Source organism: Cupressus sempervirens, chromosome 9, assembly GCF_028749045.1.
Source record: "Cupressus sempervirens isolate cs-2001-9-10 chromosome 9, ASM2874904v1, whole genome shotgun sequence".
Taxonomy (NCBI): Eukaryota; Viridiplantae; Streptophyta; class Pinopsida; order Cupressales; family Cupressaceae; genus Cupressus; species Cupressus sempervirens.
Window position 1 is genome coordinate 422,544,059 of NC_143126.1, and position 27,080 is coordinate 422,571,138.

The 27,080-nt window shown below is 35.3% G+C and overlaps 1 long non-coding RNA gene across 1 annotated transcript; it reads right to left on the reverse strand.

The window, feature by feature from the left end:
- Positions 1 to 822: 822 nt before the first annotated feature.
- Positions 823 to 26,452, reverse strand: LOC149539097 (uncharacterized). The gene is made up of 4 exons (XR_016355875.1): positions 25,926 to 26,452; positions 1,384 to 1,470; positions 1,192 to 1,258; positions 823 to 1,051 (listed from the first exon to the last, which is right to left on the reverse strand). It is a non-coding gene; the product is annotated as an uncharacterized LOC149539097 (long non-coding RNA).
- Between the last annotated feature and the right edge of the window lie 628 nt (positions 26,453 to 27,080).

The following is a 27,080-nucleotide window of genomic DNA, read 5'->3' on the forward strand; positions in this document are numbered from 1 at the left end:
AGGAAGCTACTAAAATGATCTTGGAGCTGCAATAGTGGCTCTGGGTCGGGTTCCCTGGTTTAGTTTCTACTTGTTCTGGTTGTTGGTTGGGGTCTCTGGTCCTGGTTTTTGGTTTCTTTCATTTTGACTGTTTGTGGTTCCAGGTCCCTATAAAACCTATTTAGTTTGTTCTTGGACTTTTTTTGTGGTTTCAAGTCCCTGTAAAACCTGATTTTGATACTGTGCTTCAGTTTGTTTTAGGTTTCTTTTACCTGGTTGGACTTTATTGCTTTATCTTTCTACTTTTTGTAAAAGGGTTTTGGGGTCCCTTCAAAACTTGCTTTTACCGTAATCTAAAACAAAGTGAAGTGCTACTTATCAAAGATTATGAATCTATGAATGACTTGGTGGTTGAGAATAGAATCCATGGTTGAGGAGTGGAGTCATTAACTATGTTGAGATTAGATTTGAAGCCAAGAGTTAGTTTCAAGGTTGAAGGTGGAGTTTAAAATCAGATTTGGGGTTATCTAAACCTTGTGTAGGATGTTAACAAGTGTGTTTATGTTATGATAGCACTTAAATTTATACATTGCATCCAAATTTGATAATAAAGGTTGTTAAAATATTATTCAAAAATTATTACATTTGAATCAAATATAACAAACATAATCAAAACTAATGATATTCCATAAACATGAACAATACACATGATCCATGATAAATTGAACATTACTAGATACTAAATTAATATGTATATCATTGTGCACATAAATGAAAAAAAAAAATATCAAAATACATGTATCCATACAAAAAATTTTATGCAAATATATATCAAAGATCATGTATCCATAGACAAAGTACTCAAATATATATCAAAATACATAGATCCATATACAAAATGTGGCTAATCATGTCATCAGAATGTGTATAATATCAATGTTTCTGTATACAATGTGGCATATGCCATCTCAAAATTTCTCATGATGCATCCTACGAAAACTATATTATCCTAGGGTGTTGGTGGATGATCAAAATGCAACCTCTTCACTGCACTAGGTGGATCAGATGCCTCCTACATAAACACAAAAAAAAAAACCAAAAGTTAGACTACTAAATTTATATGATTCTTTATATCTAACATTGAATTAATCAAATGCATAATGATCTTTTTTGTAATGAATATTTATACTATCAAAATTTTATAATAAATACCTCTCTTGTCGACCTCCTGCATCGGTCAGGAGTCCTCTCGTATGCCATTGGCAATGATGGTACGTCACTGATTGTGGGTTGTATATGTTCAAGTATGTTTGTCAGATTAATCTACAATTTAAACTATAACACTATAACTCATCAATGCTAAATTTATAACATATTTAATCATGAATTCAAACTACAACTTACTATTGTAGGCTCCACCTGAGGAGAGAGTGGCCGCATCATCAAATCTACATAACTCTCTCATTGGACCTCATGTGCACTAGGAGTCTCCTATGAGATACAAAATAGTAGTTGTTAATATCACAAATATTAGTTTTGAATTTATTTATGAAGATAAGTGATGCAGGAGAATTCCATGCTCATCGGGGGAACATTGAAGATCCAAGGCATTACAGATGTCATGGAGCATCTCTTAAAGTCAATTGGGCAATCCCTGCACCAATTATGGCTCATGGAAGCATAAAAAGTTATAATGTTGGACTCATATGTGGAAAAAAGTTGTAATTGGGCATGAGATAGGATTTTAGGATTTCATATGGTAGATGAGTCATTTGATAGGTTCATGTAGGTTTTCATGATCATATCTTGTCATTAGACAAGTCAAAACATTCAATAAGCCCATTAAAAGCATAGTTTAATAGTTAGAAATTTGAATAGTAATGGTTATGTGTTTTTTGGAGGGAAACTCCATAATTTAAATTTTATGAAGAGTTAACAAATGAAACTGATTGGAGGTGGTTGAGGGGGTTACTAACCATCCCTTGAAACTTATAAATTGTGATTGTACGGCCTGGAGGGTCATATTTGTACGAACTATCTCAGAAAATTGAATGAAAGTGATTGGTTTTCAAGAGGAACTTGAAGAATCCTTTGTTTTGTAAGTGCTTTCTGATATTGGAATGAGTGGTAATATCATCTTAGATATCTAAATGCATGGTGAATGCTGAAGGAGAAGTTCTAGAATTGAGTTTTGGGGTTTGAACAAGCAGGCCCTAGTTTTTAAGCCATTTTAAGGAGGGTTTTGAAGTTGGGTGTTTAGGAGTGTGACCAAGACCTATAATCTTGAAAGTCCTTTGATTTAGATCATTAATAGAGACTATGAAAAAGGATTAAGTCAGATTGCAAGTTTGAAGGGTACTTGCTTTGTAAAAGTGGTCTAATTAGGCCTAATTCTAAGACAAACTACCCTGTTCTGTACAATCTTTCCAAAGGAGTGATATCTAAATTTTGGATATGTTATAGGAAAAATCAAGAAAATAGGGTCTGCTAATCCAAAGAAGAGAATAGCCTAGTAAAGGGAAAAACTAGTCTCTTTTGTATCTACTGAAGATTTGTGGGTTTGGAAACCTTAGAAACATGTTGGTTGAAGTTTTTTAAGGTGTGTAGAGGTGGAGGAAACACTTGGTGAATGTAAATCCAAGTTTGGAGTCTTTGGTGGCATTGTGTGCACTGGGAACACCATTGAACATAGGGGTTGGGTCCATATTGTGCTTGAATTTGCAAGTTTGTGGTTAGATCCTCCATCCTCTGCATCAAATGGTATCAGAGAATCAACGAGGTCTTTTGGGAGTAGTTAAGTTGTAGGTTTTTTCATCATAGGAGTCTTTGTCATCCATAGTGTGCTGGTCCCTTTATCAAAGCCTTGTAGTGCCTAATTCCTCCTTGTGTGTCCTAGAGTTGAAAGGTACATAAGTGGTGTCTAGAGATTTCTTGGTGAGGAAAGATAGAGAATCAGTGAGTTGGCCCTTGGGAAGGAAGAAAACTTGTTGTGAAAATGCCTCCTAAAAATAAAATGGCTAGAGAACTTGAAGAATTGAGAGAAGAGGTGGCAAGAGAGAAAAGAGAGAGGAGAGAACTTGAAGGATCTAGAGTGAGGGAAGAAAGACAGATGAGAAGAGAGAGGTTGCAACTTATTGCAAGGATAGAATCCTTAGAAAAGGAAAGGCAAGAACCTAGAGGAGAAGAGGTTAGAGGAAGAAATCATGGAGAGAACCATGAAGAAGAAGAGGTTGGTAATGCAAGGCAAGAGCATGAGACAACAGATGATCCTAAAGAAAGGAGATTTATGAGAATCATTAAGGCAGTACAACGTAATGGTGGGAAGAACCATATTGATTTTCCAATATACCAGGGTAAGATGGATAGTGAAAAAGTGCTAGGGTGGATAGAGGCCCTTGAGAACTACTTTGATCTTGAAGACATAGAGGCAGATAAGAAGGTAAAAGTAGAAAATGAAAGACTAAGAGGAACAACACTCACTTGGTGGACTATTGTTCAGAATGAGAGAGAGGAAAGGTGATGCAAGGTACCTAACCTATGTGGTAGGGGGGAACAAGTATCTATGTTGCCAAACACCTTTCCACTCCTTAAAAGCGAGGATTCAAGTAGATTAGGAAGTTGGAATAAGTTTGGTCCATATTTTACAAGTTAGTCTATGTTTTGTAATAAAAGCACATGTAAGGCCCACGAGCATTTTGGTGTGGTTATAAACCAAGTGACTGCATGGGACCAAAAGGCCTTAGAATAGGGTATTTATGTAAGGAAACTCAGGTGTGAAAATAGCTTCCTACACTAATCTCATAAGGAAAGTATGATGCAAATCCTATTAAAATCTTCTACACTTACAGATTCAATATCATGTAAACAACAATATTGCAGCCAACCATGCATACAAAAAATACACAGAGAAAGGAACACATAACACAAGGATTTTTCGGTGGGGAAAAAACTTTCGGTAAAACAACCCCACCCCTTCAGAACCTGCACAATGTATTATCTTCAACACAAGGTTACAATACACTTGCAATGCAAGTTCAACATCAACAACAAAAGACTCCAATAGCTACTCACGGTACCAACAATACACCCTTTTCGCATCGCCTCTCTTCACAACCCTAAAAATGCTTATAACATGTGCTTCACTTTAGGGCTACTCCCAAAGGTAAACCATATTAGGGTTTTACCATTGTTTGAGAAAATAGGAACCCCAAAATTTTTTTTGGGGTGATGCCCCAAACCCCACTATTGGGGTAGAGTGTATAGTACTCAAATATCTTAGTTGCCACATGTCTTCAGCTATCATTGAATCTTCCTAACATAGCTCTTACGTGTCATAGGAATCTATCATAACCGTTTTAGTCATGATCTCCTTACACACAATTCAAGATGTCGACACATCAACATTATTTGCAAGAAATACATTTTACAAAATAAATAATAATGAATAGGAATTATACAAGGTTGAGACACCTTATTCCTGACATTCTCTCACTTGTCGAACACCTTGTAAGAGCAATAGGAACATAACATGAACTAACCACTATAGGCCAAAAGGCCCATAGACTCTGAACACCATCTAAACTTCTCAGTGCCCATTGGTTTCATTAATGCATCTGCAAAATTCTTCATAGTATCTACCTTTTCCAAATTTACCTTTCCATCTTCCACCATATCTCTCACAAAGTGATACTACACATCAATGTGCTTCATTCTGGCATGGAAAGTTGGATTCTTTGCAAGGCAAATAGCACTTTGACTGTCACACCAAATAGTAATTTGTTCTGCATCAACACCAACATCAGGACATAATCTCTTAAGCCAAGTGGCTTCCGTACAAGCATGAGTAGCAGCCATGTACTCAGCTTCTGTAGTGGACAAAGCAACCACAGGTTATCGCTTGCTCATCCAACTGATGGCACCACCAAACATAGTGAACACATAAGCACCGGTGGATCTCCTGTGGTCAATATCACCTGCCCAATCTGAAGCCACAAACCCATGATACAAACTGAATGCTGAGATCCAGAAGAGTTATCATGATAACATATGGAGTAATCTGATGTACCCTTCAAATATCTGAATACTCGCTTAACTGCATCCCAATGTATCCGTCCATGATTAGCCATAAATCGACTCAGGACTCCCACTGCTTGGGCAATGTCTGGTCTAGTACAGACCATAGCATACATAAGACTGCCAATTGCACTAGCATAAGGTACTTTACTAATGTCGTCCACCTCACTAGTTGATTTTGGACAATCATCTACAGATAACTTTGTTCCCATAGGAATAGGAACACATAATGTTCTACAATCTGCCATGCTGAACCTGTCCAACACAAACTTCACATACTTACTCTGACTCAACCAAAGTTTTCTGTTAGACTTGTCTCTACTAATTTTCATACCCAAGATGTACCTAGCTGCCCCAAGATCTTTCATCTCGAACTGTGCTAACAACTGAGATTTAAAATCAGATATCATACCCTTACCCTTCCCAAACAACAACATATCATCAACATATAATGCAACAATAATAAGGCGATCATTTTCAATTCTGAAATAAACACAATGATCTAATTTTGATCTTACAAATCCAATTGACAAAACAAAGGCATCAAACTTAAGGTACCACATCCTAGGAGATTGCTTCAAACCATATAGAGATTTCTTTAATCTACTAACTAAGGATTCTTTATCTTTAACAATGTAGTGCTCAGGCTGTGACATATAAATCTCTTCCTCCAAATCACCATGAAGGAAAGTTGTCTTCACATCCATGTGTTCTATCTCTAAATCATATGATATAGCAAGAGATAACAGAAATCTAATGGATGTCAACTTTGCAACAGGAGAGAATATTTCACCATAATCTATTCCCTCTACCTGTGAATACCCCTTTGCAACCAATCTAGCTTTGTACCTTTCAACACTAACATCTGCACATAATTTCTTCTTGAACACCCATTTACAGCCAACAAATTTTCTCCCTTTAGGCAAAGGTACAAGGTCCCAAGTTTTTTTTTTCTCTAATGAAGCCATCTCATCATCCATAGCCTCAATCCAGGAACCTGCATCTTCCATGCCCAAAGCCTCTTTCACATATCTAGGCTCATCAGTGTTAGCAATCAAAGCAAAAGCACAACTGGAATCTAACATAAAATAACCAAACCTTTCTAGTTGCTTTCTTTCTCTCATGGATCTCCTCAAGGGCTAAGGTTGAGGTTGTTCTTCCTCTTCTTCTAAACTATCAGAGCTACTAGATCTCTCCTCATCATTAGACCCAACATGGTCTCTTTGTTCAGTCTTCTCAGGGGTAGGAGGCAACTGAACAACATCTTTTTCCTTTTCTTTTTCATTTGGTTGTAGCACAATAGGAGAAGATGTTAGGTCTCTAAAAATAACATTTCTGCTATACAACACCTTACTAGTCACAGGATCCCAAAGCTTGTATCCTTTCACACCAGCACTGTACCCGATGAAAATACATTTAACAGCTTTGTTTTCCAACTTAGATCTTTTCTCCTTTGGAACATGTGCATAAGCTTCACAATAAAAAACACAAAGATGTCTAATTGAAGGCTTCTTACCAGACCACACCTCCATGGGTGTCTTACCAACAAGGGCTGATGTAGGAGATTCGTTAACCGGATAGCAAGCAGTGGCCACAGCTTCGGCCCAAAACCTTTGTTCTAAACCAGCTCCACTAAGCATTCTCCTAGCCTTCTCCATCAGTGTCCTGTTCATTCTCTCTACAACTCCATTTTTCTCTGGGGTATAAGGAGTTTTCTTATGCCTCTCAATACCTTGTTCTTTATAGAACTGTTCAAACTCTGCTGAGCAAAACTCACCACCATTGTCAGTTCTCACACACTTAATCTTCTTACTAGTCTGATTCTCTACAAGGGCTTTAAATTCCTTGAATCGACTAAAGACTTGTGTCTTATTTTTAAGGAAATAAATCCATGTCCTTCTACTATAATCATCTATGAAAGATACAAAAAATACAGACTTGGAGATTGAAGGAACTTTTACAGGACCAAATAAATTAGAATGAATAAGATCCAAAACATCAGAAGATTTGTGAGAACTAGAGTAAAACTGAACATGATTTTGTTTACCATATACACAGTGTTCACAGAAGTTGAACTCGAGATTGCAATCATTTAACCCCTCAATGAGATTTTTATTTTTCAGGGTTTTGAGACCCTTCTCACCAATGTGACCAAATCTCAAATGCCACAACATTGTCTTTTTTGTAGGAAGCTTTCCTTCCAAAGTGTTTGCACCCTTAGGTACACTTGTTGCACTACCATCAGAACCACTAACCACAGTCTTCTTTACTACTCATTCAAATGGTGGGGATGAAGTGATAGCTACTATCTTCTTTGAAACAAAAGAACTATTACACTGAGAAATGTGTGCATCAAGCTTAAACAAAGTACCTCTCCTAGTACCCTTATCAAGCACCATAGCTCCTCTCATCATCTTACATCCATCTTTAGAAAAAACAACTTGCACACCTACATCATTCAGCATACTTACAGATAATAGGTTTTGTGCCAAACTTGGAATGTGCATAACTCCATTCATTTCCTTTACTCATCCATCAGGAAATTTGATAGTGACCCTTCCGTATCCAACTATCTTTAAGTGAGAATCATCACACAACTACACCTTTCCACCATCAAACTATTCATATTTAGAGAAATAGTTTCGATGAGAGGTCATGTGAAAAGATGCACCTGAGTCAACCAACCACACATCATCAGATGCATGGGCTGCCAAAGCTACGATGAATGCATCGCCATCTTCTTGAGATTTTTTTAGAACCAGAATTTGAGGCTTTCTTCTTCTTCTTAGGCTCTTTATAGTCTTTACGGAAGTGCCCAATCTTATTACAGTTCCAACATTTTGCCTTGGACTTATTGGAAGTCTTTGACTTCCCACGAGATTTGGATCTACCCTTATTGTCAGAGTTATTGTCATTTTTCTTTCCTCTTTTCGTGGATCTCCCACGAATAGCAAGGACTTCTTTTTTTGAAATGGAAGCCTTTCTCTGCATCTCCTCTGATAGTAGAAAAGACACCACATCATCCTTTTTGAAAGTGACTAACGTGCTTCTGAGAGCCATCACAAGATGGTCCCATGAATCTGGTAAAGAACACAAAAGTGTGTAGCAGCGATCCTCCTCCTCTAACTTGACACCAGCTGATGTCAACTGTGCAGCCAGTAGATTAAATGCATTTAAACGATCCGTTAAGGAACCACCTTCCTCCATTTGCAGAGAATACAACTTCTTCCTTAGGAACAACTTGTTCACCAAAGATTTTGCCTGATAAACGGCCCCAAGTCTCTCCCACAAACTATATGTAATTTTCTCATCTAGAACATTCAAAATGACTGCATCAATTAAACAGAGTCTTATGAGACCCTTAGCTTTATGGTCTTTGATATCCCAATCTACTTGAGCTATAGTTGCTGGTCTTGTAGCACTTGTAGTCGCTTCCTGTAGGTCACGATCTTCCAACATGTCTTCCATCTTGAGTTTCCACAACTCAAAATTAGTGCCATTAAATTTCTCCACCTCCATTCTTCCATATGATGAACTCGCCATCTCAATCTGCAAATAAGATTCAGGATGCTCTGCACAAGACTCCCACTCAACTTGAGATTAGCTCAAAAAACCCTACCCAACAACTAGGATCAAAAAGTTGATCAAGCTCTGATACCAACAATACACCCTTTTTGCATCGCCTCTCTTCGCAACCCTAAAAATGCTTATAACATGCACTTCACTTTAGGGCTACTCCCAAAGGTAAACCATATTAGGGTTTTACCATTCTCCGAGAAAATAGGAACCCCAAAAATTTTTTTGGGGCGATGCCCTGAACCCCACTATTGGGGTAGAGTGTACAGTACTCAAATTTCTTAGTTGCCACATGTCTTCACCTATCATTGAATCTTCCTAACATAGCTATTACATGTCATGGGAATCTTACTATATATTATAATATATTAAATATTATAATATAAGTGAAAAAAGGTCAGAGCGGATTTTGAAGCGCTTGTAGGCATCTTCATACTCTATTTTTTTCACATCGCCACTTTTTGGCACACCATGATCCTGCACATACCTAGCATAAGAAGGATCTCTTACATGTATGGTGTATTTTCATGCAAGAAACATTTTGGGTATTCTAGCACTTATGCTCTGATGCTTATGTTTGCTTGCTACATTAAAAGGAATAGATGTTCTTGTCATCCTAGCTTCTTGTACTTTAATGCTTAAATCTAATCCCAACAATACTAAGAAAAATGTCATATTCATATTCTCATGATTTCATTTTTAGTGAGGGTTGTATGGCATTCCTTGGTCTAACTAAACACTCTATAATGAAAAATATCTTATGAGTTTAGTAACCGGTCCTAGGGATTACATATATCATAGAGTTATATCTCATACTCAAATTACAGTAGGGTATAGCTTTGGTTACTTATGTACTTGCATTCTTCAACTTGAGAGGTTGGTGATTTCTTCCATGTATCACATTTTACCTTAACTCTCATGTCCCCTTTTCAAATAATTAAAAAATAATAATCTTTGCTAAGGCAGGCAGGCCCAAGAAAGTGAAGTTTCGAAAAAAAGGGGGTTAATCTTTGGAAACCGTTGGACTAATAAATGAAAATTATTATTAAAATATGTTTCATTAACCTCTCTTGGATGTGAGTTACAGTTATGCCCTCTTTTAAGGGGTTTTGAGGCATTTTGGGGGGGATTCCAGAACTTGATTTTTTCTCATTCTTTGTTATTCTTCAGAGGCTGCCAAACCTGTGGAGAAGGAGACCCAAGAACGAGAGTTTGCAAGTTTCTAGGGAGACCCAAGAATGGGAGTTTGTAGGTTTCTAGGAAGGCTAAGGATGGGAGTTTGAAGCCATTCCATGTGCATGCTCATATAGAGTTTGCCTTTGTGCTGAACAGTGTAGATTTGTGGGTTTTTGGGTGTGTTTTTTTGCATGAGTTTGGTGTTTTCAGTTGAGCATTTCATATCAATTTTGGTTGCTACTGTATTTCATACTTTAATCTGTTAAAATAGAGCTGAATATATGTATTGGGACGTGATTAAACTTTTCATATAGTTTATTAGTGTTTTTGTGGTGTTTCCGGGCATTTTTGTGTTAATTTCGGGAGCCCGATGAGCATAGTTTTTGTCCTACATTTGTGAGCTGTTGTGTAAAGGATATTTAGATCTGGAAATATCATTTTTTAGGCTGTTATGCTGCTGAAATTTTTGTAAAAATTTCCACTTTCAGATTTATTAATAATAGGTGAAGCTGTGAATCTTTTGGCACCATTTCTGGCATACTCGATTTGGGGTTTCTTGAGAAATTTGGAGGATCTTTGTGATATTAGTTGTTTGATCTTAAAGATCTGATTAAACATTGGAAATATCATGCAAAATTAGAAAAGGGGACATTTCAGTGGTATCAGAGCCATGATCTTGCCAGCCTGAGGGTTTGTAGAAGTTTGCATGTCAGTTTTGAGAACTACCCAAATCTTGCATGTCATAATTTATGGTTGCATGTTTCTTCTAATCAGTTGCATGTGAAAATTTATGGTTGCATGCTACTTCTAATCATTTTCATGTTAGTTCTTCGTGAATTTGGTGGTTGTAGAAGTTTGCATGTCAGTTTTGACAACTACCCAGATCTTGCATGTCAGTTTTGACAACTACCCAGATCTTGCATGTCATAATTTGGTGGTTGCATGTTGCTTCTAATCAATTGCATGTCAAAATATATGGTTCCATGCTACTTCTAATCATTTTCATGTTAGTTCTTGGTGATTTTGGTGGTTGTAGAAGTTTTCATGTCAGTTTTGACAACTACCCAGATCTTGCATGTCAGTTTTGACAACTACCCAGATCTTGCATGTCATAATTCGGTGGTTGCATGTTGCTTCTAATCAGTTGCATGTCAAAATCTATGGTTTCATGCAACTTCTAATCATTTGCATGTTAGTTCTTGGTGTTTGAAGAAGTTATATCCTATTGGGGTTACACTCTACTTTATCCAGAATGGATAGGTATAGTACAACGTCTCAGAGGAAACGATCTTGGACAATTGATATCCAAAGTCAAAATAGTAGAAAGGATGGTTATTTAGACATTCGAGATAAACTTATGAAAATAAGCCATGACATGTCTGAACAGTTGGTTGAGCACCACCGTATAATGAATGACATGTTGTCTGACCCAGCTAAGGTGGATAAGTTGACTAGATTTCTATTTGGAAGATTTTCTCATAGGACAGATGACACAATTCCCAAGAACTTGCATGAGGAGTTTGAGAAACTAGCTGATAGCCAGGTAGAGGTCTCAGATTCTACTTTGCCACAGGAGGTGGTGGGAATGGATATTACACAGATTGATAGTAACGGTCAACTTGATACTCAAATTGAGACAATTGTTTACAGGTCATCAAAGGGTGATGCCACAGGTATTCAGGATGGTATAGTTACAACAGGCAGTGACTACAGTGTAGTGTGTTCAGATGATGATTATGAGGACGTTGTTGTGCAGGATGGTGAGATACCTCGTAGAGATGAGCAGACATTGAGCATTCATGACTTTGCTGAGAAAGAGTACCAGGCACAGTTAGATGCTTCATCACATGAGGTTGAGGCTGGTAGTACTTCACATGATTTGTCCAGCCAGCTAAAGGTGAACAAAGATAGTATTGTGACTTCATTATCTCATCATGACAGGTATGTGGAGTTAGTTGGTATTGGTCATATTACTCAGGTGAGGAGTTTGCTTGAGTTACCAGGTGATTCTAGTTTACGGATATGGACTCAAGATTGTTATATTGGCATTTGGGATTCAGTTGACTGGAGATCTTTAACACTTTTTGGTAGCAGTGTTTGTTTGGGTGCTATCATGGATTTGATTAGCAGATTACACGGTGTTGTCTTTTCTTGTGCCAGTATCTTGTTTGATGTTGGTATTAGTTTTTATACACCAATGTTGGGCTTTGTTCATATATCCAGTCGACCATACTTGTTGGAATGTGTTGATGATATTTAATATTTGGCAGTGTGTATAGATGAGTCCCAGAATCATATTGGCATTGATGACATCTAGGAGGATGCAGTGGGCAGTTTTGAAGACTTAGTTTCCTTGGGTATAGAGGAGTTGGACAGAAATGCTAATTTTTTTGATACTCCGTATGTTGATATGAGTTTTAGATTTGATTCACAGGATATGGATGGTAATACTCTAGAGACTAGTAACTTTGAGGATACTCCTTTAGACAGGTCATCAAAGGAGGTTTGTAGGAGACAGTCAAGCCAGTGCCATCATGTGTCTAATCAGTTGAGAGTTAGTGACTGAGACATTGCTATCACTTGCCAGCATTTCGATGTTGCTCGTCAGTTGTTAGTAGTTTATGGATGGGGTTATCCTACTAGTGATGAGCAAGGAGGCAGTTATCTTTCCTTGACAGAGTTCCACTCTTTATGGGAGGCTATCCAGATTCTAAGACAGGATTATATGCAGTTGGTAGCCGACAGAGATTATCTTATGAAGTGGGGCAGTACAGCATATGATGCATTGTTAGCCAAGGAAGATAAGGTGAGTGAGCTTACTGAGCAGCTTGAGGTGACTTCTGAGATTCTTGAGAGTACACAGTTGGCTTTCAAGGAGTCACAGTTTCATTTGGCTAAGGTGACCATGGAGTTAGACCGACTACAGTCTTTACTTGATTCTATACAGTCACAAGCTGTGGTGTTTGGTGATTCGAGGATGTCCATGGCCGAGATTATCAAAGACAGTGGAGATGGGGATGCATCCATTCTTGATACTAACATTGGCATATCAGGTTCATTCCCACTAGAGTCAGGTTCAGTTGAGTTGGGTGTTGTAGCAGATTGTTGTATGCCTAACATGGTGGTGGCCTCTAGTATTGATGGCATAGAGACTAGAGATGTATCAAAGATCATGTGTGATGTTGGTGAGTCGGTAGTTGGCATGGTTCCTACTAGTAATACTACTCCCTTGGTGATATCTTCGGAGGTAGTAGTCAATTCCAACATGGTTAATGATCAATTGCAGTTAGTTTCATCTGGATTACAGTCTAAGCCACTAACTGAGATTGGTGCATTCTATCAGCATTACACTGTGAGGTATGCTCATCAATTTACCTTTGATGACCATGTTGATGAGATAATGATACAAAGATGTACTTTGGTTCCTAGTGCTTATCATCAATTATGGGACACTTTGATGCCTCAAGATGAGAGTTGTGATGGGCATGACATGGTGATAGGTTCTGCAGTTGACAACTTGATAATATGTGACTTAGAGTAGGTGTTTGGGAGTGATGCTTCAGTGGGTGTTGTTATTGATTCTACTCCTTTGGCTATGACATCTCCTGACTTAGCTAGTGATCAGTCACAGTGGGTTGTATCACTTGTTCATGGTGAGTTGTTGACTGAGGTTGGTTTTTTTAATCAACATTATATTGCAGGGTATGTACATCAGTTAGCATTTGATCCTTGTTTTGAGGAGTTTATGGCGGGCAAATTTGGTTTGGATTCCATTTCTTACTCTTTATCTTGTAATGTATTTTCACCATCAGCAGTGCATGGGAGTTATGGTTATGAGATAGTGGCCAGTGATTTGCAGAGTTGTGTTGACTACAGGAGTTTTACAGTGTGTGGATTCTCCATACTTGGCACAGTTTCATTTGAGAGCATTCACCATTGTTGCAAAGTTGGATTGAACATTTCGTATAGGCCAGTGGGATGCGTTGATGGTATTTACTGTGTTGGTAGTTTGATTTGTTCACTTTACTTGGATTCTGATGTTCTAAGAGTTTGTGTCTCATGGGTTTTTGACTATGGTAGTGGATATTTTGGAGTTTGGTTGAGCTATAATTGTCAGTTTGATTATGGATTCCTCTTGGTCATATTGCAGAGGATATTGCAGGAGCCTGTGTTAATTGGTAGTAGTATAGTTCATGACTACATTTGGGATCCAGGTCGATTGATTGGTTTATTGTTCAGCCATTTCTTGAGGACAAGCAATGTTTGGGAGGGGAGGACTTGTCATGTCCCCTTTTCAAATAATTAAAAAATAATAATCTTTGCTAAGGCAGGCAAGCCCAAGAAAGTGAAGTTTCGAAAAAAAGGGGGTTAATCTTTGGAAACCGTTGGACTAATAAATGAAAATTATTATTAAAATATGTTTCATTAACCTCTCTTGGACGTGAGTTATAGTTATGCCCTCTTTTAAGGGGTTTGGAGGCATTTTGGGGGGGATTCCAGAACTTGATTTTTTCTCATTCTTTGTTATTCTTCAGAGGCTGCCAAACCTGTGGAGAAGGAGACCCAAGAATGGGAGTTTGCAAGTTTCCAAGGAGACCCAAGAACAGGAGTTTGCAAGTTTCTAGAAAGGCTAAGGATGGGAGTTTGAAGCCATTCCATGTGCATGCTCATACAGAGTTTTCCTTTGTGCTGAACAGTGTAGATTTGTGGGTTTTTGGGTGTGTTTTTTTGCATGAGTTTGGTGTTTTCAGTTGAGCATTTCATATCAGTTTTGATTGCTGCTGTATTTCAGACTTCAAGCTATTAAAATAGAGCTGAATATATGTATTGGGACGTGATTAAACTTCTAAGATAGTTTATTAGTGTTTTTGTGGTGTTTTCGGGCATTTTTGTGTTAATTTTGGGAGCCCGATGAGCATAGTTTTTGTCCTACATTTGTGAGCTGTTGTGTAAAGGCTATATAGATCTGGAAATTTCATTTTGTAGGCTGTTATGCTGCTGAAATTTCTGTAAAAATTTCCACTTTCAGATTTATTAATAATAGGTGAAGCTGTGAAGCTTTTGGCACCATTTCTGGCATACCCGATTTGGGGTTTCTTGAGAAATTTGGAGGATCTTTGTGATATTAGTTGTTTGATCTTAAAGATCTAATTAAAGGTTGGAAATATCATTCAAGATCAGAAAAGGGGACATTTCATTAACTACACAAGCATTTGATTCCTTGGTCACTCTTTATGAATTTGATGAAGCACCTTTCATGACCAAGAAAACTAGAATCCTACATAAGATGTTAGTACATATACATTTTGCATTACCATATCTTTCATCTATGCATACATCATATCTCATAAATCACATTTGTATAGTAAGAATCTATCTCATCTACATTACATATTCATACATCAAATCAATTTGCATTGATCGCAATCATATAGCTACACATCTAATGTATGAACAACTATAAGAAAAAAAATGTGACAAATGCTATATATACATATTACTAAAATGTTAGAGATTTAGTAGGAATGATTATGTGTGTGTGTGTGTGTGTGTCTATGTGTGTGTGACCAATGGAGTCAAAATGCTCATTGATACAAGAATGAGTGCTACTCAAGCACTATCAATCTCAAAAAATAATACAAAAATGATGCGACTACATCATGATTAGAAGTAAAATAGAAGAGAGAAAACTAACTGCATCCTTCTCCTTCATCCTTGGGTGTAGCAGGAGGTGGAGGTGCATATGCTCTAGCTAGAGGGTGTGCACTCTCTAATGCATTAGCATACTCAAAAAACTGAGGCACCTACTTTTCCACCTCTAGGACTACTCCAAAAAAAGCTGCATAGTAATATGCTACTCTTGTTGTCTATACACAAGCCCCATCCCGCTGCTGCTCCAACTACTCTCAAAGCTTGTGGATCTCTTGATCTTGCTCTAATAGGCATATATCTTGAATATCTAGTTCAATCTCTAGATCTCTCAGCCACCATTGCTCTACCCTCACTTGATCCATTGATCTCCTAAGGGCATACTAGGTTTGTGCTAGAATATCTATGCCCTATGGCTTAGGAGTAGGTTGATCTTGCATATCCTCAACACTCACACCCTGCTTTACCTACTATGAGGGTTGGCCCTCCACCCTCTATCTCTAAGAATCACCTTTGATGGAACCCAACGTTCCCATCTCTCGTTGATAAATCCTATGTCTAGACATACTATCACTGACTCCTAGATCCACTCTCATCTATCAAGTTTAGATCAAAACCTATGTAGTCCACTATCTCAGACCCTACTATTGTGGTCATTGTGGTATTTGAAATTGATGTACTGGTACTTCCATCCCTACTAGATCCATTAATCTAGGGAAGGGATGACCCAAAAAATACTTCCCATACTTGGGAGTCATCCCTCCATCTATGACTACTACCATGTAATCAAAAAAAGTCAAAGTGATATCCCACACATCGGTCATAGTCCACCTCAGATCTAGCCTTACTAACCACCCATTCTTCACCTCCTTGGTGAAGCAGGCATATTCATATTACTCATGTACTTCCTTCACATGCAAGTCAATAGAAATTGCTGAATAACATGTATAAATGACCAATTAGAGCCTGAGAAGTGAACATATAACTGAGCTATGCTGAGGCTTCATTTCTTCCCTTTGTCTCTCGCCATAGCCACAATAGTAGTGCAACCAAATTATCTAACTATGCCTACCACTACTCTGTCTTACCTAGAGTAGTTTGGGTCATCTACCCTCTATATCTACAAATATAGGGCTCATTGGGTTGTTTCTCATCCTCACATATCAACCTCATGATTGGTAGGTGCTCCGATGCCCATACCTATAGAACATTGATACCTACTATCATGGTCACTATCTCTATATAGATGTTCTCGTGCATCTCATGAAACATATGGTCCAACATACACTGACCTGACTCAAAATATACTGGATGCTCTAGCATCCTCTATAGCAAGTGACCCCATCCACACTCTAGCCCATGCTGACCTCTATCAGGCATCAAATAACATGTAAGTAAAGCTCCCAAAACCACTACCAATCTTTTTGTCAGATCGTATACTTGTACTAGCTCCTCCCATGGGATGACTCCACCCATGATAATATCATCTTGAAATATGACTCCTAGAGCCAATCCCCCTAGTTGTGGCTATGTATCATACTCAATCTATGGCCTATGGAAATGAATCCATAGAATCCTACAGATATCGTTAGGTGTGATAGATGTGCTCCACCTATTCCTCTTTCTTTTCCCATCTATTGATCTTGTCTCATAGCTCCCATCTCACTTCTCACTAAACCTCATCCCTACAACCAGTTGTCTAGTCCACATATTTTCTCTATCCTTCCACACTAGCCTTTGGTCTATATTTTTGTGCAATGTGCATTTGATATAGGAGCCATCTAGCCACCTTGTTTAACCTATTGTAACATAAAGCTATCTCCATGAAATAGAGGGTTAGATTGAGTGAGGGTTCTCTAGAAGCCCTTGGATCATCCAAGTAACTTAAATCCACCATAGGGGAGTGTGGGTACATAGTTGAACCAAAGGAAAGAGGGGTTAGAAACTAGGACAACATCTCTAAGGTCCAATTGGTTTCAATGACTAGGGAGGCTCTCTTTGAATAATCTAAAACTTCCACAACTTTATCATTGGAATCACAAAACTCATCCTTTTTGTTCTTGGCTTTACAAGGAGGAAGGGTCCTAACCTTAGAAATAGAGGGAGTAGTAGTATTTTACTCAAGAGCAAGGTGGGGGGAGGCCTGAATCGTCATGTTCTAATGAAATCATAAAGCTTAAGCAAAAGCCCTTGATGTTTTGCCAGTGAACCTTTAACTTAACAATTTTCAATTGACAATGAAAGGGACGAGAAAATCCAAAAGCAACAATTTAGAATCTAGGCCATTCCTATAAAAATGATTCAACATGGGAAAAATCTAAGAATGAAATCTCTTATAGCTACCCTCACAAGTGTCAATTGGATTAGAACCTTTACTAGGGTCTTTCACACCCTATCCATCACCTCTTTGTTAAACCCACAATGTAATTTAGAGATTTTTTTCCTAGCTCCCTAAATCTCTCCAGAGCATCCTTGAATGGCATATTATTCTATCTCATAATTTTAACACATTACATAACAACCTCAGTGATGGAAGAGATGGACTCTAGAGTGATGATAAATGTGACAAATCTCATTGTGACCTTTCCATCATCCTAGGAAAGTGAATCTTTCTAAGAAAGTTTGTGGTTATAACCTTTTATGCCTGTGATGTAATGAGTTAAACCACCCTTCTCAAGGATGTCCCTAAGCTCCTTTCCTTTTTGATATTCTCGCCACTTGTTAGGCTCAATCTGATAAGGGTATGAACCCATCCTTCTATTGTGAGGAACAGAGAAAACACACACCACCTTAAGAACACACAAATCCATAAACAACAGCAACAATAAAGTCAAGATTTTTGTCACCACCACTTTCAACAGAAAAAATTGAAATGGCAATCCAAATCATTAAAAAATCAATGGAAAACAGACTATATTAAGAGTAATGATGGTCATATCATTACTACACAATTTGGACGTGATCAAGGCAGATTCGATCGTACACATCAGTAGAGATGGATAGAGGGTTGTCCCAAGATTTGCATCCTTTCATAAATTTCCCCATGCTATTCTATCCTCTATCATAAGAAATATTTACTATAGGGAACGTGACATTTAGCAAGCTAATTCTCATCTTTAAATGATGCAGCATAATAGAGGTCTGCTACAATCAAAAACTTGTAAAGAATTTGTACAATAAGGTGCACCTACATGTATAAAAATCATTACATTAGGTTTTTAATGCATAAGATTAAATGTGTTTTGCGTAAAGATTTAGGAAATTGTTAATTATTGAAGGTATAAGTAATAAAATAATATTTTATATGATAAGTGAAAATATTTATGTCAAGTAAGAAACAATCTAAACAATCTGACAATGATCTTGGCCAAGCTTTTGTAATTTGCAAGATGTAATCTACAAACACTTATTAATTCTTTAATTCAATATAGTGAATTATTCAAAGTAAAGATAAAAGATAGAAATTCAATTATCAAGGAAGGCTGTCAAGACAATAGCTATTACACAATACAAGTAATCAATGAGTTCCTCTCAAATAATGAATTAAATTGTTCACGACAATTTGTAAATTTATTAAACTATGAAGACATTAGCCTTTTACGGGTTTTATTTTTAAAAAAAAAAAAATGTGAATGTTTAAGATATTTTTCATTGATTATTAAATTAATTTTGTTAATGATTTTTATAGGAATAAGAATGTTTTAGTGAACATTTTTACTACATGTATTTAACAAGTATGTTTTGGTAACCTCCAACCTTTTTGTTATTTAGGATCAGTCCGGTCTTTTTGGTTGCTATCTAATACTTCAAAAAAAATGTTTTGAAGATATTTTAAGGGATTTTATTTCTAGAGGATGATGTAATTTTATGTAGATCTTAAAACTAATATATATTTAAATTAAGTAAAAATTTGATAATAATAAAAGGAAAAGTAAATTAAAATAATTTTATTTTCTAAGATAACCTTGAGGTAAAAATAGTTTTTTTTAAAAAGTTTTCTAATTATTTCATTATAATAAGTTTGGTCAATAGAACCCAAAATTTTGGAATAAATAAATTGAGTGAAAAATATTGAATATTTATATTTCTATTGAAGATAAACAGAATTTGAGGTTGCGTTGCAATACATAATTATTTAATAAATTAAAACACATCTTCACTTAATCCTCTTACCAATCAAAAAGGGGGGGTGGGAGGGAGGAGGGGGGGTGGGAAAGAAGAAGATAACATAAATTGTATTAGTATTGACATAGTGTAATTGTTAATTTTTTGTGTTTTAGTTATTCTCACCAAAGTTCAAACCTAATTTTTGTGTTATGGTTAAGTGTTTATAACACAAATAAGGTGCACAATTGGTAACTCTACTAAGTCATAGTTTTAAATTATTAAAAAAAAAGCATTTGAATAAATAAATGTTAATTTTTGTTGTTTTCTTATTTCAATAAGATAAAAGGTGATAACTATAATTTGTATATGTAACTTTTCTTTTAGATTTTATTTGTGTATATATCTAATAATCAATGGATTTGAAAAGATCTACGAAATCATTCCATTGAGATGAAATGAATCTCAAGAAATTAAAGGGAAGAAAATTATAATAATTACAACTAAAAAATATGAGGTAAAATTTTTAAATAAAAAAAAAGATTTCTACCAATGAAAAGAAGATTTTATTTGTTAAATTAATGTTATAAAAAATTATGAAGCAATATATCCTCCAACCTTTTTTTTTTGTTAATAGTTGTTCTCTTAACTTTCATATAGAAATGAGAAAGACAATCAAATTTTAGAGGCTCTTGTTAAGGCTAGTAGGAAGCCTCCATATTAGCCTTTGTGATTGTAGATGAAACAATAAGTAGACTATCCTCAAAGAAGAGGTGAATTGTAATAAGGCCAATGAGGTTACTAGGAGGGAATTAAATACTATACAAATGACAACTATTTACTTCTAGGGTAACAAAAATAGAATATTGAAGGATATGGAGGGCATTTTTTATTTCATCAAGGATATGCTCAAAAGGATCACAAAATCTACTTATATATCATAAGATGAATTAGTGACAATGAATTTGTGCGCAAGAGGGATGGGAATGTAATGGATGCTAATAGTTTTATGGACCTAGGTTGTAGAAAAAAACATAGAAGTTAATGATACTCATAATGTTACTCTCTCTTTGAAGAGGTCTCTTCTAACAATGGGTCTAAGATTCATGGATAAGATAGATATTCTCAAAAGGGAGTGGTAGGTCATGATGTGTGTGTATGAAGAAAAATAAGTTATTTTAAGAATATAAATTATAGGTAATAAGATGATTCCTCTCTATGCCATATTGGTTTTACTGATTTATTTTTAGTGTAGAAAAAGAAGAATTGCAGAAGGGTTATCTTTTATTGAGGACATAAAATAAGTATCCAAAACTATATTATTGTTCATTAAACTAAGTCAAGAAGGGCCTCACTGCAATCACCAAAGATAGTAATGTTGAAGAGTAATATAGTTCAATATTGTTAATCACTAAATTAGAAAGAGTCAAATGGCCTCCTGAAATAATTCACATGGCCTTCTAAATTCTTACACTAAGTTTTTCCTAAAAATTGAAAGTAATTTCAACCTTTCATTAATGACCACTTGAGAAAAATGCATATTGTCAACTTACAAAATTAAAATTATTGAATTAACCTATATGATAGAAGAGATTGGTTGAAAAATATCATTTAAGATGATAAAGTAAATATAAATTTTTAAAAATATTTAGATTTAAAAAAAAGGTAGAATTAGCAAACATTACAAATTCACACACTCAAAAAATAAAATGGAGATTATTAAAAGTAGATTTTTTTAATCCAAATAAAAAAGGATAGAATAGAGAGAAAATGAATACATTTTATAAAGGTAATCCTTTAAAAAAATTATTGAAGAAATCTCTCCAAACTATTAGTGATCTAAGAATTAAGTAAAGTTGTATAATAAAGCCAAAAAAGGAATACATTTTATAAAGACATGTCCATCAATACTTACTAAAAAAAATGTATTCAAATTAACAGTGACAAAGAATTAAGTAAAATTGACTACCAAAACTTAAGCAATGATGATAATAATCAAACAATAAAACTCGCATGTTTCATGATTTAATTACTATAAAATAAGTGATAAGTATATCTTGAGTATTTTGAAAAAAAGAGAGGAATCTTTAAAAAGGATAACAAAGGAATTCTAAACAATATTTCACAAAGGTTACGAGGAAGAACTTAAATGTGCAAGTGCAAAAAAAATTATTAAAAAAAAAATTATAAATATTAGAATGAAGTATAAAATAATCATCCATCAATTTATTTGTGTTAGATTTATATTTTAATAAAATGGTAACATTGCAAAAAAGAAACTCAAACTATGTATTATCACCTCAATTGTTGAAAATAAAGAGGCATGACATACTAAACAATCTCAATAAAATAAATTTTAGTTTGAAATAAAAATAGTAATACATATGTAATGAAAAGAAATCACACAAAAAAATCTTTCTAGGTACCTCATGTAGAAGTAGTTGATATAATTTGGGTATACAAGACTAAATAAAAAATTCATGAAGACATTAGTAGTTTTTCTTTTGTTTTAAAGTAGACCATAAACACATTGAACAAGAATGCATTGATCATTCTTAAATATTTTCATTTTTTGCATGGATAGATATCATCAATGTAACATAAAATTTGATAGCACAATATCTTAGATAGTTTGCCAAATAATTGTAAAAAATAACATATTAGTTTTCTTTATGAAAACTAGTTACCACTACATCAAAAGTTAGAAGTATCAAGAATGTACCACCAAAGAGGCTAGGTAGTTAAGACACCAATAGAAAGGGTTAGGGGTCATGTGTAAAAAAAATTCCCACCCAAGCCAATAGTTCCATACTAAACACAATCACACATGAGACAAGTACACTATCAAGGGTGGGATTCAATACTTCCCCATCAAAGTTATTAATTTTGTTAACAAAAATTTGTTGCAATGATACAAAAAGCTCAAATTCTAAATGGCAGTCCCATCAAAGAGGTTTTGGGAGTTATGGTCCTAAAGGAAAGCATTGTGAGTCTTACATGACTAAAATTGTATGGATACATGATCATTAAATTAAAACCAAATTTGATACTTTAATAGATTAGACAGTGCATGAAATGATCATGAAGAGCCTTGACCAATAATTATATGTGACATGCCCCAAATATTTTGAAATGTCTTTTAAACAAGATATTGTTTATGAATTTAAGAAGGAATTATATTCTTTCAAGAAAATGATAATTACATGACATACCAATTTTGTCTCATAACTATTGTAGAGTTTTTTTTTGTAAGAATCACTTAAATCCTAATCTTTATATCAAAAAATATGGTGGAGACTTGTTTTCTTAATTGTCTATGTGAATGAGCCTATATACACCATGAACAATTCAACTTAATTCAAAAAGTTTCAAAAAATTATAACCAAAATAATTTGAAAGAACATTTTTTTAATAGACACATGATATGTGGCAAAATGTCCCCCTAAATTATTAGAAATAATTTTAAACATTATAAAAAAAATACATTTAAATTTATAAAAACTAAAAAAATAGAAAATCCTACTTTCTTGATTGAGATTACAATTTATCAAGCTATTTTTCTCTCCAAATATCACTACACCTCTCTTATTAAGAGTTAATTTAAAGTCCTTTCCATTGGAAAGCTTCGTAAGATATTGGTAAAAGAAAAATCCATTAAAATAGAAATAGAAATTTGTTGATAGCAAATAAAGAAATTTAATGTCTTTGTTGTCAATGAATTTGGCTTATTTAGCATCACATAGTTTTTGGTAAAAGTAATGAAGGTTTTTCCAAGGATGCTCTACTCCTATGCTATTTTAACATATGGATTATCAAGTTGAACCTTAGAGAAAATATTGTTTGGCATTACCTACCCGAAAGCTCTATTAAAGCCAACTTTGATGGGGGATTCAAACGGTAATTGTATTGATGTTGGGACTTGTCCACTTTAGTCTGAATCTAGCGACATGGTTGATGATAGTTAAGTCCTCCTTGTTATTAAACTAGCCAAAGCTACAAAATCCAACTCCCTTTGGGTCAAAGGTGATTCAAAAAACATTGTAAATTGCCTCAATGAGATAATGAAACCCACATGGACAATATCGTCTATTATCAAAGAGGCTAGATTGATTTTAAATAACTATGAGAAAGTAATTATTTCCCATGTTTATAGAGAGGCTAATGCATGTGTGGATAACATTGCCAACCTGGGAGTATGAGAGCAAGGAGGGATATCATGGCAAGATAATCTCATGAGAGATTGCATTTTGAGGGGCAAGATTTATGAGGACAACACATGTTATCTCATTGGTAATTAAAAAAGGCACGAAGAATTCATTAAAAATGTATAAGAGTCACAATAATTTACTGAGGTGGAAGGAGGGCATTAAGAAGTGCAACTAATCACATGCTTTCTATGTGATTTTGATGCCTCTTCCCCTTAATCACAACAGTTTGTAGAGACATCTAAATTGCATATAAGATAAGTTTTCTCGTAGAATAATGGGTGGTGTGCCAAAAAGGAAGGATCCCAACAATTTCAATGAGTGGAGGGATGAACTACTAGTATGGGAGCTACTAGTTCATAGTGGTGTGATGTTGTATTTGGAAGGTCTCCATGGTTTTTATTTAGAGGCAATGAAGGAATTTTATGAAGGATGGAAGGAGCACAATGTCACTATGTATGGGGTTTCTTCCCCCCTTAACACCAAATTCATCTTTGACATCACAGGACTACTAAATGAGAAGAATTTTTTCAATGAAAGGAATACAACTAGAGAGGTGCTTAAGAATTTTTTGAAGGATAAAATAGACAAAAGACCCTTATTAAGATGGGCACTTCTTTTTCCTTTAAGAAAATCAAACCCTTATGGCATTGTGTTTAGAGTTGCATGAGACATTATTTCACCCAAGATGGTAGGATTCAAGAGGGTGCACTGCTTTTATTTTGTGTTTTTGAATTACTTCTGCTATGGGGAGAAAACTCCTTTCCCCTACTACATTTTGCACTCCCTAAACCAAATCATTGCTAGTCTTAGGAAGAAATCATCCCATTCTTTTCTTTAGGAGGGCCTTATTCTCCTCTTTGTAGAGTATTGTAAATTCAAAACTCCTATTGTGAGCCGTAATATGAATTTAGAAAAGAGAAAAGTCAAATCCCCTACTAATAAGAAGAAAAAAATGAGGAAAGTGATGATACAAGAATGGATACAGATGAGGAGGAAGAGTCTATGACTCTCAGGAGGATAGGGTTTCTAATGATTTATAGGGTGGAGATGGAGATGGTATGGAAAGAGGGGAAGAGAGTGATGATACCCCTCCCACTAAAAGTAATAAGAATCCCTCTATATCCCCCTCTAGAAGGAAGATTTCTAGAGAGGACAAGAAGGAGGAACATATTGGGGATGTTTCTAAAGAAAAGAATATTAAGATAGAGGACTCTCCAATTAAGAACATAGTTGGGTACCTAGTGTTCGATTTTGAAGATGATCCTACAGATAATACTGTGAAGGAGAAGAAAAATATTCCTTCTATTTCTATCCAAGGTGATCTTGATAGCATTGGTAGGGTGAAGGATAAAGTGGAGGCCTTGATTTCATTTGATAATTGGGTCATCAATGAGATTAAAGCCATCAAGGAGGAAGTAGGTAAAATAGTCAAAGGTTTGCAACAAGAGGTCAAAGCAAAGAAAAAACTAAAAGATGTTATCCCGAGATAAATTTAGGACTTAAAGATCATTGGAGATAGTTATACCAAAATCCAAGGCCTACTCCAAAAACTCATCACTATTAAAGGAAAAGTGGAAGTTGAGAGCATTAAGGTTAGGGAAGATTGCACTAGAGAGTATAAAGGCCAGGACATGGACATTGTGGGTTGACCTAGTAAAATAACAAGAGGGAAGTTGAACAGAAAGGCAATTGTTGTTGCCAAGACAATAGAGAGCGATCCAAAGCTTGCTGAGGTCCATGTGGCCAAGGTCTTGAAGAAGTTGGCCTATTTTTGGCTTTGTTTTCTTTTTTGGTCTTTTTGCTTTCGCTGGTCTAGTTCGTGTGCTGATTAGTTGCCTCTGACTAGCTATTAGTTTTTTGAAACATTTTGTTTTACACTAGCATAGTTGTAATTTTGGACATCATCATTTTTATCTTTATATTTTGAAACTATTATGTTTGGGGTCCCTCTAAAACATATCTTTTTACCTTAATCCAAAAAAAATCCAATAGTCTATCATAATATTTTAATGTTCATCTGTCTATTGTTTTACAAATACTTTGATGCATTTAGTCAATGGATTGAAGCCAATATTTAATGATTTCAATTGCAAAAAGAACATGAAACAAAGATTTTTAAAAACTTAGTATTTAGATGCAATAGAAAGAAAAGACGATCACCGGTTTCTGTGTAGATCGGTGTTGTTGCCGTCGAAGTGTTGTGATCATAACGTTGTCTCTTGCAAATACAGGGGTACTGATCTGCCTTCTTTTCAATCGGATCGAAGGAACCTTTATTAACTGGAGAAGCCATCGCCAATCTATCCTCTGCAAGGTAATCGACGTTGGGGGAGACGTGAATAGTATCATTGCTATTGCTGACACGGAGAATGACCCGCTCTAGATTCGAACCCAGATCCGATCCATTTCCCTCGATCGCCATTATGCAATCGCTTTTTCTACTCACCTAACAGGACACCATAGGGTTAACTTCTTGTATCGTTGAATATCTGAACCATTGTCGTGTTTTGTTAGGGTCTTGTGAATTGAAATGGCAGACCCTTCGAAGACTTAGAGACTCGGGTCTTCCAAGTCTTCGCAAGAGTTAGACGATCCTCGAATTTGACGGCCGACCATTGGTGCTTCTGTCATTTATTATGGATCGCTTTCTTTTGTGTAATAGCTGTGAGGATAGGATCAAATTAAAAATATAATATGAAAAAGAAATTATTGCATGTTTCAAGATTTCTCTTTTACTAAAAGTATGCATTTGACAAATATGTCTTCTATTTTATTTTATTCTTCATGTCGTGTGACAAAAGATTTTATTTTATTTGAGTCTATAAATGTATGGGTTAAATAAAGATATAGGATTCTTTCAAATGTGGTAGATGATAAAAAATGTGAAATCATACATATTTGATGATGTTAGTTGCTAATACAAAATATTTCTCTATTTAAAAACACAGTGTAATTTTTTGGTCCTAACTAATAATTGATGCATCATTAGGAAGGAGAATTGAAAGGTTTAAAAATAGCTACGCAAGTGACTAGGAGAAACCTCAATATATCACAAGGGCATAAGAGTGTTAATCTATGAATATTAAAGTGTAGTCATATTCAAATTAATATCTAGGAAGACTGTAATTTATTCATCTTTTATCAGTCCATAAAAAATATAAAATTCTTTGTTGAATAATGTAATCTACAATATTGAAAATTTCAAGGGAAATATCTTTTGCATCACCATTTTTTTTTGCATACTTTGTCAAAAATATTTATTTTAGTTTCTCCCTTTATAATGAAATCCAAGTTAAGACTCCTAAAAGTAAAATT